Below are 17022 nucleotides of genomic sequence, written 5' to 3' on the forward strand. Positions count from 1 at the left end.
ACGCTGCTTAGAGAAAAGTACACAAACACTCTTTCCAGAGTTAAATTTAAACCCATTGTCATCAGCCCACCTGGACAATTTGTTTACACCTAGCTGAATTTGTCGTTCACAGATGGCCAAGTTGCAAGATTTGAAGCTTATCTGGACGTCATCAACATATACAGAACAAGAAATAGTTTTTGGCAGCACGCTTTTTAAAGAGTTCATTTTGACTACAAAAAGTGTGCAACTGAGAACACCACCTTGAGGGACACCATTTTCTTGAATGTACTGCTTTGAATACGCATTGCCAACACGAACTTTGAAGGTCCGTTCAGACAAGTAACTTCGAATTGTGCTCAACATGTTTCCTGTGATGCCAAGAGAGAAGAGGTCGCAGATGATACCATAGCGCCAAGTGGTATCATATGCTTTTTCAAGATCGAAAAAGACAGATAAACAATGTTGTTTATGTGCAAAAGCATCCCTTGCATAAGACTCAAAGGCAATGAGCTGATCAGCTGTTGATCGCCCAGCTCTAAAACCAGCTTGGTTTTGATAAAGAAGACCATTGTATTCAAGGAAATGGAGAAGGCGACGATTTACCATTTTCTCAAAAAGCTTGCATAGACAGCTGGTTAGTGCGATAGGCCGATAACTAGCAGCAAGTGTGGGTTCTTTTCCGGGTTTTAATATTGGGATGATGATCGCTTCCTTCCATGCTTTAGGAAAGCGTCCTGTGGCCCATACTTTATTATACAGGTAGAGTAGGGTTTCAACAGTGTTCACATGCAGATGCCTGAGCATTCCATATGTGATCCTGTCAGAACCTGGAGCTGTGTTACCACATGTGTCTAGTGCAATCTTCAGCTCCTGCATGGTGAATGGGCTATTGTATCCTCCTGAGGATGGCCTTTTATCATGTATGTGCTTCCTCTCCTCTCTTGCCTTGTGCCGCAAAAAGGAATCTGTATAGTGTGCTGAGCTGAATATGTATTCAAAGTGTTGCCCTAGTGTGTCTGCTTGATGTTCAAGAGAGTCACCACTGGTGCTGACAAGGGGCGTTGGGACTGTGCTATATCCTTTAAGTGCTCTTATCCTGTTGTGAACTTTGTGTGCGTCAGAATAGGAGTTCACTGAAGACAGGAATGATGACCAGCTTTCTCGCTTGGAGATGCGTCGAATACGCCTGCCATTTGCCTTTGCACGCTTAAAGGCTATTAGGTTTTCGGCTGTGGGGTATCGGCGTAGTTTCGACCATGCCCTGTTTTGAGTTTCACGAGCAGTCTTACATTCTGCATTCCACCAGGGTCTTCGTTTATTTCGTGGCTTACTTGACGTCTGTGGAATGTATTTTTCTGCTGCCTCTATGATGTGCAGCGTGATTAAGCGTTGAGTTTCATCAACGCCTAAGTCAGTAACTGATGAACTGGCCAATGATGACTGTTCCCTGAACATCTTCCAGTTGGCTGCATTTTCTTTGAATTTTCTGGGATTCGACACATTTTCATTTCCGTTCCCAGTATATTTTATTAAGATCGGAAAATGGTCACTTCCGTATAGATTGTTAATGACAGTCCACTCTGTAGCTGCCAGGAACATCGAGGAGCCAATGGCTAGGTCTATAGATGTGTAAGAGTTATAAGCTATATTGTAGTAAGTTGGCTGTTTCGTGTTTAGTAAGCATGATCCCGAGGACAATAAGAATTTTTCGATTAGAACACCTCGGGAGTCCGTTCTTGTACATCCCCATAATGGGTGGTGAGCATTAAAGTCTCCGACCAGCAACCAAGGTTCCGGAAGTTGATCAATCAATTTTTCAAAACTTTCGCTACTTAGCTTATAAGTTGGAGCAATATACAGGGAACATACGGTTGTTATTTTGCCATAAACTAAGCTTCTGATTGCCACTGCCTCTAAGTCTGTGTTGAGTGAGATGTTTCGAGAGGGGATTGATTTTTGTGTTACAATGGCAACGCCACCAGAGGAGTGAGAGCTGCCTTGCCTGTCGTTCCTGAATACATTATATTGCTTAAGGAAATTTGAGTCTGCTGGTTTTAAATGGGTTTCTTGCAGACAAAGTATGTTTGGCTGATAGTCCGCAAGAATTTCATATATATCATCTAAATTTTTAAAGAGTCCTCGGCAGTTCAAATAAATGAGGAGCGCCATAATTAAAAGTTATTTAAGGGACAAGTTTAAATTTAGGTTTGTAGGTCCTTGGGACCTGTTATTGGGACTTTTCCCTTTCTTTTTCGCTCCAGTGAGCTTTGCCGCCTAGGCAGCTGGGGTGAAGAAGTTGTGTCCATCGCATCTTCAGATGCGGTGGACGACTGTGCAGAAAGCACAGGATTGTCAGTTTTAGGCCTCGACTCATGGGTCGAGGCCTTTGGGCCGGCTGACCTGGGGGTCCGCGCAGCCAGCTTTGCGGGTGGTGGTGGAGTAGCGCTAGCTGACTCCACCGAGGGCGCAGGTGGCGCTGCCCTGGAAGAACTGTGTGCTTCCTGGGCAGGTGCCGACGACCGCTGTGATGCCGCGCCCTGCTGCGTCACAACGGAGTATTGTGGCTTTTGAGGAAGAGAAAGCCGCTTTCGTGCCTCTCCGTAAGATATGTTTTCGGTGACTTTCAGTGTAATTATTTCTTTTTCTTTTTTCCAGTATGGGCATGAGCGTGAATAAGCTGGGTGGTTACCTTCACAGTTTGAGCAGAGAAGCAGCTGTTCTTCGCAGTTGTCTGTAGGGTGTTCGTGCGAGGCACACTTTGCACATGTGAGTTGGCCACGGCAACTCTGAGAGCCATGGCCATATTTCTGACATTTGAAGCAGCGGCGTGGGTTAGGGATGTAGGGCCTCAGTTTTATCTTTGTGTAGCCTACTTCGACTGATTCTGGGAGAGTGCTTGCAGCAAAGGTGAGTACAATGTGCTTTGTTTCTATCTCTTTGTTATCTCGTCTGATCTTTATCCAGTAAACATCTGTGACATTTTGTTCCTTCAGGCCTTCAAGAAGTTCTTGTTCACTGACGTACCTAAGGTCATCATCAGAGATGACTCCTCGGGCAGTGTTTAGTGATCGGTGCGGGCTAATCTGTACCGGTATTTCTCCAAATGATTCGACTGCACTTAGCTTCTGATACTGATGGTTGTATATTAATTCTAGTAGCAGGTCATCGTTTCCAAGTTTCTTTATCTTATAGCCCTGGCCAATGGCCTCAGTCAACGTTCGAGAAACAACAAATGGGGACACAAGTCGTGCAGTGATTTCCTCGTGGTCACTGTGGACCACGTGGAAACGAGGAAAGTTGTTTATGTTCTTTGAGAAGAACATGGTGGTCTCGGTGCGCCCCCTTTTAGAAGGAGGACGATCGGGGTTAAGGTGTTTAGATGCCATAAAAAGTGTATTTTTCGGCTGCAGTGCCAGCCACCCACCATGGAGCCCAACGAGGGGACGGGACAGAAATTGTCTATTCCTGCCCACGCCAGCTGTACACCGCAACTATAACCCAATATGGCGTAACTCAGGGTAGCTAGCCACACAAGGTTAACCCTCGCCGCCTGGAAGTAGGAAGAAATGAAGAAGGTAAGAGAGGACAGGACAGTTCTAAGAAAGAAAATAGGAAAGTGAAAGATGGATGGGAGAACAGGAAAAGGCGACTGCCGATTTCCCCCGGGTGGGTCAGCCCGGAGGTGCCGTCTATGGGAAGCGTGGGCCAAAGTGGTGTGTTGCCTCCGCCGAGGGGCCTTAAAGGTCCAAACACTCGGCATCGGCTCAACCACCAGGATCCCCTTTTCCCCAGACACGACGATGCCAGGCACGGCTAAGCGTGGGTGCTCGGGGTCCGTGGTGTCGCACAAAACACACAAACACCTGCTTTAACAGGTGCCCCCTGCGGGGCGCAAACCAATTTATCTACGTACATAAGACCAACTCAGCAGAAGACTTCTGTGCCCAAGTCACAAACATAATATATTATGCAGGGCTAACAGTGTACTACAAATAGTTTCACCTTGTAACATTTCAGATGTTTTTATTTGACAAATTTTGCAGCACGTAGGTCGAACTCACAGATATACATATGGTTCTCCACACAGTGGGCAGCAGTGGTTTTGCCACCCGCCCATCTCTCTGACTTCGAAGTTAGCTGGGACAACTTTCTTTGACTGTGATGTTGCCAGTCACGCCATTTAAGATGCTGCAGCGGGTTGGTGTCACATTATTCTAATGCATACTCATCTATTTCTCTTGAATCCACGTGCTGCTTCCACTCTTTGGGTACGCTGAACCGTTACTGTTTTAAGATGCTTCACTGCACGGGTCACAGTCCGTGCGGTGAAGCATCACTTCTACTGCGTCGCACTGCGAAAAGGGCGTTAGTGATACTTTTGATTTTGGAGCAATACTTCTACGCTGTGTTTTAAGCGCCTTATGTTGCTAATGAATATGTCTAGTTTTTTTATGCGGAGCTTGGAGGTTTGCTGTAGTCTGTTCGGCCATTCATGTACAGCAGGGTTGTTTTTGCACTGTCTCGTCGATAGACTCACTTTCCCGTCTTTAGTTAATGTAGGAGGTGCATCAGTTATGGCTTCTGTATTTGCAATAATATAATTTGAGGTGGAGGAGATGTCTTTTTTTAATTGCGAAAGCAATACTATGCCAGGTCCAACAGCCTGTCGCTGTGTGCCGTGTACGTGGTCCCTTAGCAGGAGCTGCCAACTTGTGTCTCTTATTTCACATGGGATGGTTATGTCAGAATCAGCCTGCCTGGACTCTGGCCCTATAGGCCACTAAGGCACATTCATACGGCTTGGTTAAAGCGGGGCCTTATATGTGGGCTGGGGGAAGGAGAAGAACGCTCGGTCACCGGCAACTAATGCTTTCACTCCACATTCGGTTCAGCAACGTTGAAACTCTCTTAGATTTTGAATTCCATAACGCCACAATGGAGCCCACGACTGCCAAAATTAATATTTACAGATGCTGGAGCATCGAACTACTACTATAATTTCTGCATTGTGCACGAAATGTATGACCTACCGAGAAAGCATAAATCAGAGGCCGAAGACGCGCTTGTTCGACAGTTTTCTCTGCTAACGACTTGCTTGCTTATTTGCTTTTGAATCAACTTTTTTTTTTTGTACTGCGCTCGTTTTTGGGCACAGGCTGCCCTCATGACACAAGGTGTGGATTTTACAGACAGTAAAACATACTTTAACGAGTCTTGCGAGCAAGATGCCGTGACAGCTGATTGTCAAACCGTCGTAGAAGGAAAAAAAAATTGCATATTTTCTTGCTTTTTGTATTTTTTTTTTATCATGAAGTTTGAAATTCCGCTCGTACGTTTATGGTCGCCCCTTTGAAGTTGTGATCAATCATTATGTGCTCTACTAGCTTTCCGCCTTGAAAGATCCATCCGGTCCTCTTGCTAGGTGGGCTCTTCATCTACAGGAATTTGATGTAAACGTAGTCAACCGCTCTGGCTGCAAGCATCAAGATGCCGATGCCCTTTTTTCGCTGCCCCCTTCCAACTGACGTCGCCAGCCTTTTCACCTTAGGACGCTGCTTTTTGAATCTTGATGCTTCCCAATGCACGTTCAACGGAACGCGCTGTTTGAGTTCGATGCTAGACTCGAGGACTGTATCGCAAATTGTACAACGGAATGACGTTTCATCTACACTGTCAATGTTTCTCAGTCTTCAATTTTATTATATATTAACCGCGACCCATTCAAATCTTCATTTCATGAACGCGGTGATCCTATGACATGTCAGCCAAGAAAATCACACCAAAAATCTCGTGATTTTTAACAGTTTCCAAGGGTGCCTCTTCATGAACTAGCCTTTGTTTATCCATGCCTGCTTGCCTCGAGCCACGAGTAATATGGCATTGGATTTATTGTTGTTCTTATTAATGATTTTTATTGCAAGCTTTCTTTTTTTGGATTCTCATAGTCTCCATCTTCATTTTTACTACTGAAAAATATGCTCATGTCGTCTGCGTAGAGCACGTATATTGTAGTTTTCCCTCACCATCATCGGTTTTATGACTCACTTCTCCTTTTTTTTTTTGTGATACCATGGCTTGTGGTACAAAACACTTATTTACAAGAATAGGTTCATGCCGGATTCCAAAATGAAATATGCCTGCGCCGCTGATAGGTGGCCCTTTCTAGATTTCCTCTGATCTCATTCATACGGCCTGACATTCACATCTCTTGAAGTTTTTTAATTTTTTTATTTTTGTGCTGAAAGTAAGGTTTATTCCCTGTTTAACCACTCTGAAATTTGAATTTGCGCTGCAAAGTGCAGTTTTTATTTCTCCTGTAAGCTGCTCCAAATATGGATATTACTGCTCCAAAGCTAAGATTTTGCTGCTCAAAAATTGCTATAAATCCTATTTCACGTGTTGCACCCCTGTAATTAGGATAGTTATCTTGCCATATCTTCTTCTTGAGATATTGGAAATCTAAATGATTTTTGAAATCAGCATTCTATTTTGTATTTGCATGGTAAGTTTCAACAAAATATGATGAAAAAGAAAAAGTTCTCAAGCCTTGTCCCCTCCCCCCTCGTCCTCAAATGTCTACCTCTGAAAATTTTCTGGGGAGAACCCAGGATATTATAATGACTGTGTTTTCATGGCCTGGTTAAGCAGGCGTAATACCAATCAGTAGGCTCTCGAAACTACTACTTCCTCCTCTGGTTGTATGCTAGCGAGTTAAACGGTGATTCCAGTGCAAAAGTGTGACCTAAAGGTAACACATACCCACTGAAGCCTGGAAAATAATTACTGAAGTAATGACGGAACTAAATAATGCGAGCATTGCCATACCACAGCATTTGATGCCGGCTCGTACACTGCTGGTTTTATGGCTACTTATATAAAAAAACATCACATAATGCAACCCAAAAAGGGAATATATCTCCATGAAATATGTAAATTTATTTTAGTGTTGTTAATTTCAAAAAAGGGGAATGTAGAAAAAAAGCATTGCAGGAAGTGGATTCGAATCGCTCTTTCAGGATTTCGAAATGCATCATTAATCCGTTGTGCCACAGAAGCGATGAGACGAGCGGGCTTTAATTGCGCTGTTCTTTGTTTCTGCAATATTTCTGCCATTTGTCACCAGGTGATGCTGCTCAGAGGACCCTACCATTGAGAGTGGAATCATGCATTAAGGAGTGCTGGGAATTAACAGCCTCTAACTACATGGATTGTTTCACCTTTGACAAATTTCAAATTTTTATCAAAACTGGAAATCATGAAAAGTGTAAGATAGCAGTATGACGGCTCTTCGACCGTGTAGGCTGGAATTGCCACAAATACGAGTTTTCATAGCAGGGTCGCGAATGAACAGTTAAGTGCACCTTATAAAACGTTGCCCTCACTTTGTCTACCTTTTCATTGCATCTGGACTCTCGTTTAATTATATGAAAATCTTTTCCTGCCCACAGAGTTCAAAGCTTGGAAAGACAGCCAGGAAACTCGAGACACAGCTCATTTTGTTACTTCAGGTGGGCCAAAACAGCCAACTCCAGGTGTGACAAAGAGTTACTTTGTCTGCCATCGTTCTGGTTTTTACGAAAAAAAAGGATTAGGCAAACGGAGGGCAAAATCACAGGGTAGTGTAAAGTGCAACGGTCACTGTTTTGCTACTATGGCAGTGACCACAACACACAAAGAGGTGACTGTAGAATTTCAGACTGAGCACTATGGTCATCAAAAGGAACTGAAGCATCAGCACTTGTCAGAAATTCATAAGATTTGTATGAAGGAAAAACTTCTATTGGGCGTACCATCAAGAGTTGTTGTTGGGGATGCACGTTCATCTTCTGGCCAGCTGGGTCGATGCCATCTGCTAACTTCAAAGGAAGTGAGAAACCTCCGCGTGAGGTACTGAATTGGTTTTAAAGAACAGCAAAACAAAGATGATCTTATAAGTATGGGGATATGGATTGAGCAGCTTAGAAAGAGCTCGGACCCAATTCTCCTGTATGCAGATAAAGATAAGTTGATAAACCAAAAAGTGGGTGAGTTTGAAATGGCGTTCATGAACATTGCCGAGCAGGATGAGTTGATAAAATGTGGTCCGCAAGCAGTGTGCATTGACTCAACGCATGGCACAAATGGGCACAACCTCCAGCTCACAACATTGATGGTAATTGGAGGCAATGGTTCAGGAATTCCATGTGCCTACCTCCTCTCAAAAAGTACGTCAGAGATGACAATGGTGAGATTTTTTGAAGCCATCAAGGAAAGGCTTGGTGGGCCGCTGAATTGCAAATTCTTTATGTCGGATGGTGCACAAATGTATGCCAATGCCTGGACTCGGCTCATGGGTGCTCCTGGCAGACGTTTGCTCTGCATCTTCCATGTGTGGCGAAGCTGGGAGACAAATATCAACAAAGTCATTGGATCTGAAAACAAAATATCTAAAAAATGCACTGCATGCATTGATGCATTGCCCAGATGAGCCGCAGTTCCAGGCACTTGTCAAAATTTATTTCTGCAATAACCGAACCTGGACTGACAAACTTTGTTGAATACTTCGAAAGGATGTACTCCCATCACCCAGAGCAGTGGGCCCTGTGCTACAGAGCGTGCACTGATCTTACTACGAATAACCACATAGAGTCTATGCATAATGACATCAAGAGAAATTATTTTGAAGGGAAATGCAACCATAGGCTGGACAAGCTGTTGCTTGTATTATTCGAGCTAACTCGTGACAGATTTATCAAACTGCTCACTTTCCAGATCAAGGGCCAATCAGACCACCGTACAACTAGTCAATACAGGAAACACCTTGTTGGTGTGGAAATTGCTAACTCTGGAGGTGTTTCAAAATTGTCTGAAGGGCAGTGGACAGTGGCGTCTCAGCCCCAGGTACGTGTGAACTACAATGTTGTCCTCACTAATCAGTGTAAGCAGTGCACATATGCCTGTAAGGACTGCTATGCCTGTGTTCACAAGTTCTGGTGTGAGTGTACACATTTTCATGTACACCTCACCATGTGCAAGCATGTCCATGCTGTAGCACACTGGGAGTTGTTGCAGGGAGGTGGCTGACACAATCAGGCTAATGAGGATGCAGAGGTTCCTTTGTCAACTGCTGATGATCAGTCACCTTTGTTGTACAATCCTCAGGCTCTGCTTAATAATATCCAAAGCAGCACGAGCCTTGAGGCACTGAATTCTGATCGGGCGGCACGTCTCCGTGCTGACTTAGCTGTTGCTGACCGCATTATTGCAGCAGCAAACACAGCTATTAGTGAGACATTAGAACAAGAGGTTCGCAAACATACTGCACAGATTATCCAGCTTGTGCAAGGAGCCCTTGGAAAGGATGTGTCAGTTTCTTCCGTCACTCCTGCCAATAAAAACCTCGAGAAGCAACCAATAAATTGGCAGAGGAGCAAGCGTGCCTCCAGTAGTGCTTCTGTTCAAAAAAAAGGTCCCACACCTTTGCAGCAGCATTATATTACGCAGCAGCTATTAGAGGGTGGAGAAGTTCCAGTAATCCACACAGGAAGTGATCACAGCTATCAAAAGGACTAGTTGCTAGTTGGCATTTCATCCTATGATTGAAATATGCTAACTTGCTCATGGTGACAAGGCTAAGTGGGAGGAATAGTGTTGGATTTGACAAGGTGCATGTTCCTGCCACCTCGCCACGGTGGTGCAGTAGTAAGACGCCAGACTACTGTGCCAGAGTACCTAGGTTCAATCCTGACCACCGGCGGCTCCATTTCGAAGGAGGCGAAACGAAGAGGCGTTTTTGTGCTGTGCAGTGTACGTTAAGGCACGGCCGGTCTCGAGGGAGAGAGCGCGCGCTCTTTCTTACGGCCTTCTCAATCGCCGCGTGAACAATGGGAATTTTTCTCCTTGAGTCACGCTCTCCGCCGCCGCAAGGGGCGCGACCTGCTCACTGTTCGCTCCGCATCTGCTTCAGTGGCGGCGGGTGGCTTTTGCCTGGTTTCGCGCTGTCGCCCGCGGGTTTCGTGGTGAGTGCAGCCCCTAAATGAAAGATTACAGAAGGTAGATGCTGCAGCAGCATCCTGTCAACGTGCTACACACGTGAATGGAGTCTTTATATTAAAAAAAACACTGTCGCTCAGCAAACGTTCGACAAGCATATGACATACATTGTATTGCGGCATGGTATCTACATTTGTTAATTTTAATCTGAATTTTTTTCAAAGCCTGTACAAGAAGATGAAAAAAAAAAAATGAATGAGCAGTGATCACATCGAAGCTTCTTCAAGGCAAACATAACAGCAACAATAGCAAAACCGTCTTTCAGCGCTAGATGAGAAACCATCGAGGTAACACCGAAGATGAAAAAATTTTTATAAAAATGGAATATAAGTTGCACAATGCTTACATGACATAAAGTATTAGTATAAAGTCAGAGTAAAAGTTTTGTTATCAATTTTGCTATAATTTATAGACCAGCAAATGTTTTATGTTGTATTATAAACATTATTTTAATTTTGTAAATAAACGTTGGTTTAATGAAATGTTTACATGATATCATGATTATTTCATGAAAAAAAAAACAGGAAATCTATTTCAAGCACTAATTCCTAGCAATGTGTTCTTTCTTTTTCTAGTATGTTTTTGAACTAATAGTTTTTGTAACTATCTGTGCAGTGTAATGCCTGCCTTAGAGAGCATCGCTGCCCCATTATTTTGGTAGAATGCTTTGCTTATTACACACTAGCCACTGTTACTCAAGGGACACTCCTGAATAATGGATATAAAAACTTTTCTCTGTGCTATTTATTCAGAGGTGACTATAGGAGTTGTGTGTCGCGCTGTATTGCGTAGTTGTGTACCATCACCAATGGTAGGCTACATGCTCGTGCAGGGTTGTTTTATCATTTTCAAGAACGCTAGTATAATGCTGCATATATATTAGATATATGTTGTTAAAATGTTTATAGAAAGGTTATGCTAACGTTTATTTATAGCTATATTAGGCGTTAAAAAAAAGAACGTTAGGAACACTGAAATAACATTTGACCAAAACTGAAATTGAACCCTACTGTAATATTTTGAGCGATAGCTGGGCCGAAATGGAGGAGAACAAAAAAAAAATTACAGTCGTGCCTCATTAATATGGACAGTTTTGTTCCCGAGCAAATTTGTCCTTAAAACGAGTTGTCCGTAATAACGAATCGCGAATAAAAATTTTTCAAATATTATGCCATGATAGGATCTGCTTCTGCGCATAGTGGGGTTCATTGAAGTTGGAATTAGACAATATTTTTGCCGCTCCAATCTCATTATCCTCGTTGTAATTATGCCTGAAATAACATAGTTCCGCTTCACTCGCTTGGATATTTATACGTTTAATGGCATATCTTATGTCTAGATGACTTACTCTTACCACGGCTGTTCATGCGATTGAATAGCTTGGTCCCCAGAAAAACTGCCCAAAATTCGAGTTGTCCATATCAACGCAGCTTATATGTTAACGATCGAGGAACTTTAGCTTGTAGATAAATTTCCGGTCTGACCTATATGTACACGGTCTTGCGGAATATTGATGTCTGCCTCCTTTCTTTTTTTTTTAAACAAACCCACTTGAGTGGCGCCGGGTAGGCCGCTACACGATTGTTACAGGGTTGTGGCGGCCACCCGTGCCCTGGGGCACCTGAGGAGGGCACGGGCAGCGGCGTCCAGAAAGCGTACCGCACACGTGGTAGACAGATTGGGTCTTTTCTTTTTTTTTTTCTTTTTCCCCCCGCTTCTTGCCTGTGCACACAGATGGACTCGGGTGCCATCAAGAAAGCACTCACAGGAACCATCTGGGACACTGCATTAAAGTCATGAACGCGTGCGCTAAAGCGCCCCAACCTAACTTCCATTTTCTTCCATTCGCAAAGCGATCGGCAGCCCGTGCTTTGCCGGTTTTTTCTCGAGACTCGCGTTTTGTTTCCTTGAGCTTGGTGCACACGCCGCGTGCTCTCATCGCACTATGCCGTTGCAGCCAGCGTTGTGCTTTGTGCCGTGAATTTTGGTGTGGATTTCAACCCGTTCCAAGCTTGCTCTGATTACGTGTTGTATGCCGGCGTGGACTGCTCACCGCCGACTCTTCGACGCGCCGATGGTGTACTGTTGGGTACTACGAAGAGCGAGCGCGCGTTTCCCTTGCGCGTGAACGACTGTAGCGGAGGAGTAGCAGTGGGGCGGTGGCGACCCCACCGAGGCGCGGAGGGCGGTGGAAACAGACCCCATTGGAGAGGCCGTAAGAGAAGAGAGAAACGCGCTCTCCCTCGAGACCGGCCGTGGTTAAGGATACCCAGGTGGTCAAAATTACTCCGTAGTCCTACACTACCCAGCACCCCTTTCTCTCCACTTTCACTCCCACCTTCCTCTCTTCCCTTATGGTGTGGTTCAGGTGTTCACAGAACAAATATGACAGATACTGCGCCTTTCCTTTCCTGTGAATCAATTATGTTCCTGCCAGGTAGTCCTGTGCCTATTTGCAAGGCAGTGCTTTTCAAGCATAAGATCATGTCTGTTATGTAGTCCATTTATGGTAAATGCCACTTATTGAGCCGTAGTTTGAAGATTTTCATGTAACTGGCACAAGAGTCAAGCTTGTGTAATATGGCACATTGGTGTATAAAAATGACAACAGGCAAATACTTTAAATTACTTTTATATGGAGCGATGGAGTCTAGCTCTATTATTTGGCAGTATATGCTGTGTTTCTGATTGCTCTCACGATTCAGTGCCCTTATTGCAATATAAGAGACCATGTAAGAACTCGCATTCTGTAATTTTTGTCATAAGTGGGTTGTGCCGTATGCATTTCCACCTATATGTTAATTGGTAAATTGTATATATCAAAGGTCTCCAACGTGTGGCCCGCGGACTGCATTTTGCCCGCAGAGATGTGTGATGCGGCCTTCCAATAACATGCCAGCTTCATGAATTGGCTTTGCTACCAGACTTTTCCAACTAAATTCAAGAAGCCTAACCCCTATAGGGTATACGCATTCTTTGTGGAAATGAAAAGAGGCATTGGCTCTTTATCTGCATGAATTTTGGATAGATGTCAGCTGCTTTCAAGATGACAAAGCTACGCATTGCACTCTGTTTTTGTCATCATGTCTCCTTTTTTTTTTTTTTACTGACAGGAATATTTAATAATTGTTTTACCTTTTCAGTAGCCCTCTCAAAGGCATCCTGAAATCGTGCCCATTTGGCATTTAGGCATACCAGAGCACACACCACTTTTCTTTTCCACAAAGAACGGTAGGGTGTGGTCTGGGAACCAGCTGGTTTTGCTGAATATGTAGTTATTAAACTTATTGTTCCCACTTTTATTTTTCTGTAGTTTGTGTTTCCAGGCTCGCAAGGGACTAAATTTTCTCAGTGTGGCCAGCATTGGGGTATAAGTTTGAGACAGGTGGCATCATTTGCTGTGTGGATTCATATCTTCCATATGGAATAAATGATAGTATGCAAGCTTTTGCTATGGGTTATGATGTTAAAACCATGAAATGTAGCTGCTGCCTTGTCCTTGTCAACTGTTGCCGAGTCACTTTATTGGGCACCACGCTACGAGGCAAAAGGTGTAATGGCCTGCTTGAAGTAATTGGTAATCTTTTCAAAGGTTGGCTCATGTGCAAAGGATGGCATGTGCTTTCAGGCAAGAGATGTGTCCTTTGTCATGAGCCACTTGACAGGTTTTCTGTTTCTCATTTTCAGTTTGTCAGATAGCAGAGTAATAACCATAAAAATTTTTTACTCTGGTTTTGCAGAAGACAGGCATCCCATCAATTGTTCTCTGTGCATTAAATTTGTTTACATACTTCTTGTGCAGTTCATATTCATGCATGTGTGGTTCACTTTGTTTTCAGTAGTGACTGCAATGTGTGAAGCAGTGCAGACATTTTAAAATTTCGTACCTTTATTTTGCAGCCCTTTCACAGGTGGTAGGACTTTATCAAGCTTCTTGTCAACGTTGTTCTTGTATTATAAGAATGTTTGGGGACAAGAATACCATTCCCAGGGAAAACCTAAAAGCTGCCTGTATCATTCCATTACAGTGTTTTGACCATGTTTATGCTGGCGTGCCAACTGGAAGCATGGTTGATCGCTAAACTGCATGCTGTGGCACATGCATAATTCCACTGCATGTTTATGCTGGAACGTTAACTGGAAGCATGGTTGATTATTAAACTACATGCTGTGGCACATACATCTCCATTAGAGTGCTTTAACCTGGCGTGCCAACTTGAAGCATGGCTGATCGTTAAATTGCATGCTGTGGCACATATGTCATTTCATTACAGTGCTTTAACAATGTTCATGCTGGTGTGCCAACTGGAAGCATGGCTGATCATTAAACTGCATGCTGCTGTGGCACATACATCATTCCATTACAGTGCTTTAACCATGTTTATGCTGGAATGCTAACTGGAAGCAGGTTGATTGTTAAACCACATGCTGTGGCACATACATAATTCCATTAAGTTAACCATGTTCATGCTGGTGTGCCAACTGGAAGCATGGCTGATCATTAAACTGCATGCTGCTGTGGCACATGCATCATTTCATTACAGCTTGTTAACCATGCTTATGCTGGTGTGCCAACTGGAAGCATGGCTGATCATTAAACTGCATGCTGCTGTGGCACATACATCATTCCATTACAGTGCTTTAACCATGTTTATGCTGGCACGCTGACTGGAAGCATGGTTGATCATTAATCTACATGCTATGGCACATAATTTTAATACAGTGCTTTAACCATGTTAATGCTGGCGTGCCAACTGGAAGCATGGCTGATTGTTAAACTGCATACTGCTTTGGCACATAAAAAATTCCATTACAATGTTTTAACGTGCCAACTGGAAGCATGGCTGATCGTTAAACTGCATGCTGTGGCACATGCATAATTCTATTACAGTGCTTTAACCATGTTTATGCTGGCACGCTAACTGGAAGCATGGTTCATTGCTAAACTACATGCTGTGGCACATAATTTTATTACAGTGCTTTAACCATGTTTATGCTGGCGTGCCAACTGGAACCATGGTTGACCGTTAAGCTGCATGCTGTGGCACATACATTATTCCATTACATTGCTTTAGCTGGAATGCTAATTGGAAGCATGGCTGATCATTAAACTGCATGCTGCTGTGGCACATACATAATTCCATTACAGTGCTTTAACCTGGCGTGCCAACTGGAAGCATGGCTGATCATTAAACTGCTTGCTGCTGTGGCACATACCTCATTCCATTACAGTGCTTTAATCATGTTTATATAAGCTGGTGTGCCAACTGGAAGCATGGTTGATTGTTAAACTGCATGCTGTGGCACATACATTATTCCATTACATTGCTTTAGCTGGAATGCTAACTGGAAGCAGGTTGATTGTTAAAATACATGCTGTGACACATACATCCTTCCATTACAGTGACTTAACCTGACATGCCAATTGGAAGCATGGCTGATCATTAAACTGCATGCTGCAGTGGCACATACATAATTCCATTACAGTGCTTTAACGTGCCAACTGGAACGTTAAACGCATGCTGTGGCACATACATCATTCTATTATGGTGCTTTAACCTGGCGTGCCAACTGGAAGCATGGCTGATCATTAAACTGCTTGCTGCTGTGGCACATACCTCATTCCATTACAGTGCTTTAATCATGTTTATATAAGCTGGTGTGCCAAATGGAAGCATGGTTGATTGTTAAACTGCATGCTGTGGCATATACATCATTCCATTACAGTGCGTTAACCATGTTTATACTGGCACGCTAACTGGAAGCATGGTTGATCTTTAAACTACATGCTATGGCATACAGCATACAGACTTTTGCAAAAGTTTTGTTCTTAAAATTTGATGGCACATTCCTTGTGCAGTGTGTGTGTTCTTAAATGCTTGTTCCCTTTATTTTTGAGCTTTGGCTGGGTGTTGTTCTCGCTTGTCTAAAGAATTATGAGAATGCTTGGAGGTCGGAATACTGCTCCGAGGGGAAACCTGCAAGCTGGCTGTATTATTTATGACAATGCACTAGTCATGTCTGTGCTGGCATGCACACCGGAAGCAATGCATCTAGCATACACATCATTCCATTAGTCCTTCAATCATTTTTATGCTGCCGTGCCAGCTATATATAACGATTGCAGATCATTAAAGGGCAATTCCAGTGGTATTTTCATTTTGAGCTTTTGATTGCATTATATTCCACAGTGTGCCCCGACTCCAACGCAAAAAAACAGTTTTTCAAAATGCCAAGTAGAACTGTTTAAAAAAAAAAAAACAGCAAACCGAAACTGCTTTCGTGGCCAGAAACGACATTCCAGGCGACGAAACGGTGACGTCACATACAGTATTTGAAAAACACTCACGTGCGCGTTGGATGGTGGAAATAAAGCATGAAAATCATGACTGAGTGCATAAAATATCTGAGATAGTCAAATACGGGCCTCAAATTTTCATGATCACGTGGAGAGTGGGCAGTAACACTGGCATACCGTTTGTGACATCACAAACGCAGTGTTGCCCGTAAAAATCATTTCAAGCGACGCCACGAAAACTGCACATGTTAAGATCGTGTTGCATGCGAAGGAATTATCGCACGGTGCCCAAATTTAGTAGAATATGTGAGGGCGGAGAGGACAACCTACAGTAAAATTTTTACAATAATCGAATGTTGAGAAACCTCCGGAGTTGCCCTTTAAATTATATGCTGTGTTATGCGGGGTTTTGCAAAAGCTCATGTGCCTGCTTTTTCAGTAACATGTACATTTCCTAGGCATTTTTTTTTTCCCTTGGTTTAATGTTCCTTTTATATGTTTCGCATGTTTGCTATGGCCTAAATTGTGAGCTTCTGCATATGTGCAATTTCTTGTTCTTATCTTGATTCTTTTGAATTACTCTGCATGAAGTTTGATTACACATTCTTTGTGCACTGTGTGTGATGGTGCATGCGTGCGTGTTTCACTTTTTGAGCAGTGGTTGCAATCATCTGAGCCACCCCTGACCTTTGAAATTTTTGTATGTCTAT

General features: G+C 43.4%; 1 protein-coding gene across 1 annotated transcript in view; it reads right to left on the reverse strand.

Moving 5' to 3' along the window:
* The window catches only part of LOC146174599 (uncharacterized), a 128959-nt gene that overhangs the window by 30558 nt on the left and 81379 nt on the right, over positions 1 to 17022 (reverse strand). The window lies entirely within an intron of this gene.

This window comes from Amblyomma maculatum, chromosome 11, assembly GCF_055883805.1.
Source record: "Amblyomma maculatum isolate TAMU_Amacu chromosome 11, ASM5588380v1, whole genome shotgun sequence".
NCBI classification, from domain to species: domain Eukaryota; kingdom Metazoa; phylum Arthropoda; class Arachnida; order Ixodida; family Ixodidae; genus Amblyomma; species Amblyomma maculatum.